Source organism: Pteropus vampyrus, unplaced genomic scaffold, assembly GCF_000151845.1.
Source record: "Pteropus vampyrus isolate Shadow unplaced genomic scaffold, Pvam_2.0 Scaffold1, whole genome shotgun sequence".
NCBI lineage: Eukaryota > Metazoa > Chordata > Mammalia > Chiroptera > Pteropodidae > Pteropus > Pteropus vampyrus.
In genome coordinates, this window is record NW_011888782.1 from 20,226,203 (window position 1) to 20,228,684 (window position 2,482).

Below are 2,482 nucleotides of genomic sequence, written 5' to 3' on the forward strand. Positions count from 1 at the left end.
CTGAAAGGTCATCTAGACAGAGAAGCTGAGGAGGAGTCTGGAAGGCTGTGGGAGGCCTGGTGTGTGAAACCGTCTAAGCCAGTAACGCCAGCTGAGCCTACCTAGAGTTGCCACAGCTGCCCTGTCCTCAAAGGGTGTGTGATGGGGTGGGTGGGGTGGAAGCACTGGGTATGGATCCTGTTTCAAGTTAAGGGGTTAATCACAGAGTCACAGGGATCCTGGGAGGTTGGAACATGGCCTGCAGGAATTATGGGGTATGGGAATGAGTCAGGAACCCCACGTGGTTTGACTCCTTGTCTAGAACATCCTGAGAAGGCAGGTATAGACCCTGGGGTTTCAGAAACATCAAAGCCAGTGGGATGGTGCCTCAGACCTCTGATGCAGTCCCTATACTGGACAAGGGCTAGCCTCATTGGTGCCCTGATGCTGGCTGAGGCAGGGGTGCTAGTGAAAGGGCTCTACCTGGCCTTTACTTTGGGACCAAGAGTGGGTTACTCCCAACTCCCAGTATGGTTGTGGCTACCTCAGAAACCCTGGATCCTGCTCCCGGCATAGAACTCACCTGTACAATTTAGGGATGAGGTGGAAAGGGACAGTGAAGTGTTCTTACTATTTTTGAGTCCCTGTCACAAAAGAGACACTGAGACACGTTTCTTCTTTAAAACATGGAAGATTGAGTTTATGGCCATGCTACCCTGAACAAGCCTGATCCCATCTGATCTCGGATGCTAAGCAGGATCGGGCCTGGTTAGTGCTTGGATGGGAGACCACCTAGGAAGACCAGGTGCTATAGGCGTAAAAAATAAGGGATTGTAAGCTGACAAGGTCCTTGAAATCTGTGAGGTCAACCAAGGGTTGCCTCGTCTAAAAAAATGAATGAATAAATAAATAAAATGTGAAAGAATGCCTAATAATTCTTAATGTCATAAATTTATGAGGCCGAACTGGTGTGTCCTACTGTGTAGTCTCATTCTGCTTGTGGCATCTGAATCTCCTTTCTGTGTTTCATTTGTTTGTGAGTTACAATTGGGCGTTTAGCCCCTAGAGTCGATGGCGTGCATGTGGTTTTTCCAGACCTTCCAGACTTAACATAGCTGTTCAGGTTGGAATGATTTCATGTTTCTTGCCATTGTGCTATATGATTAATTTTGATTGTTTTTTTGCCATCATACAATTTGATGCAGGATCTATTTATGATTTTGCACAAGCCCCCTCGCAGCCGTGGTGCAAGATTTTGCAAAGAACAAGCGAGTTCCGTTCGCCCCGGGTTGCTTTCTGGCAGGCATGTGAGTTCTCCTTGTAATAACAGGACAAGCGGGAGGAACTGCTTTCGCCTCCCGTGGAAGAGGAGAAACTCACTTGACATTCCATTGTAATTTAGCAGTCAGTTAATGGCCACTTACTGGAAAATGTTACCAGGCTCTGTGGTGAGTGTTATTAGAAACTAAATTACTCTGGATGTCTCCCCAGGGTCCTCTTCCCCCCTTCTCCTCCAGTAGACACTCTGAGCTGCAGGAAGTGGCACTGTGTTGCAATCATGGCTTCATTGTTCCTTTGTATTATTTATTTTGTTTCGAATTTAAGTATATTGTATATTTAAGTATAAAAGTTTCAAAATTAAGTATGTTGCTTTTAATGGTACCAGGGACTTGCCTAGAACCCAGGGGGTAACGTGGGGTTACTGGGTTATGATTCTGGGTAGCCCCAGCCCGAAGGTACCCAGGGGCAGCCGTGAGCCAGTGCCCAGCAATGTCAGTTTCACATGTAATTAATTTGAGTCACCTGAGCTGAATATCTCTCCATCTCCATGTCTTTACCCATGGAATTATATCTGATGACTGGTCATTTCCTAGGTTTTGTATAATCACTCACTTTGCAAAACCTTTGATAGGCCACAGAGGTAAACAGAATGTGAATTTCTGAGTCTGCTGAACTTGGGGTGGAATCTTGGCTTTGCCACAGACTGACTGTGTGACCTTGGACAGTTCGCTTCACCTCTCTGAGCCTAAGGAGTTTTATAAGTTAATAAATGGCAGTGTAGGCTCTCAGGGATCAGTGAAGTGGTGTGAGTAGACACAGCTAACACAGTGCCTAGAACATGTTAAGCAACAGAATGGCCCCTCTGTCAGGGCGGAGTGTTGGGGACCGGGGGAGAGGTAGAGGAGAGCTTCTCCATTTGTTTTCTTTTGACCTGGAGAGATCCTCCCCATTTCCTTGTGTGGAACAAGAGAGACAGAGGTGTCAGTATGTAGTGTCACCATACACCATCAGTGACAGTGTTTCCCGTGCCAGGGCAGGTCCACGAAGCCCCTCTTTCTGCATCCCCCAGGCTCTCCAGGTGGCTTTTGGCTAGATGGTAGAAAGTACATTACCTCCAGCTGTATGGTGCGTCTTTTTGGGGAGGCTTGGTCATCTTCCAGGGGACTCCACACTGGGAGGGCTACACCATTTCTTTTCTGGGTCATGTTTTCAGATCCTTCCT

General features: G+C 47.2%; 1 protein-coding gene and 1 pseudogene across 1 annotated transcript in view; both read left to right on the forward strand.

Annotated features, from left to right (window-relative positions):
* The window catches only part of ITGA9 (integrin subunit alpha 9), a 281,374-nt gene that overhangs the window by 21,136 nt on the left and 257,756 nt on the right, over positions 1-2,482 (forward strand). The window lies entirely within an intron of this gene.
* LOC111736394 lies at positions 678-796 on the forward strand (annotated as a pseudogene).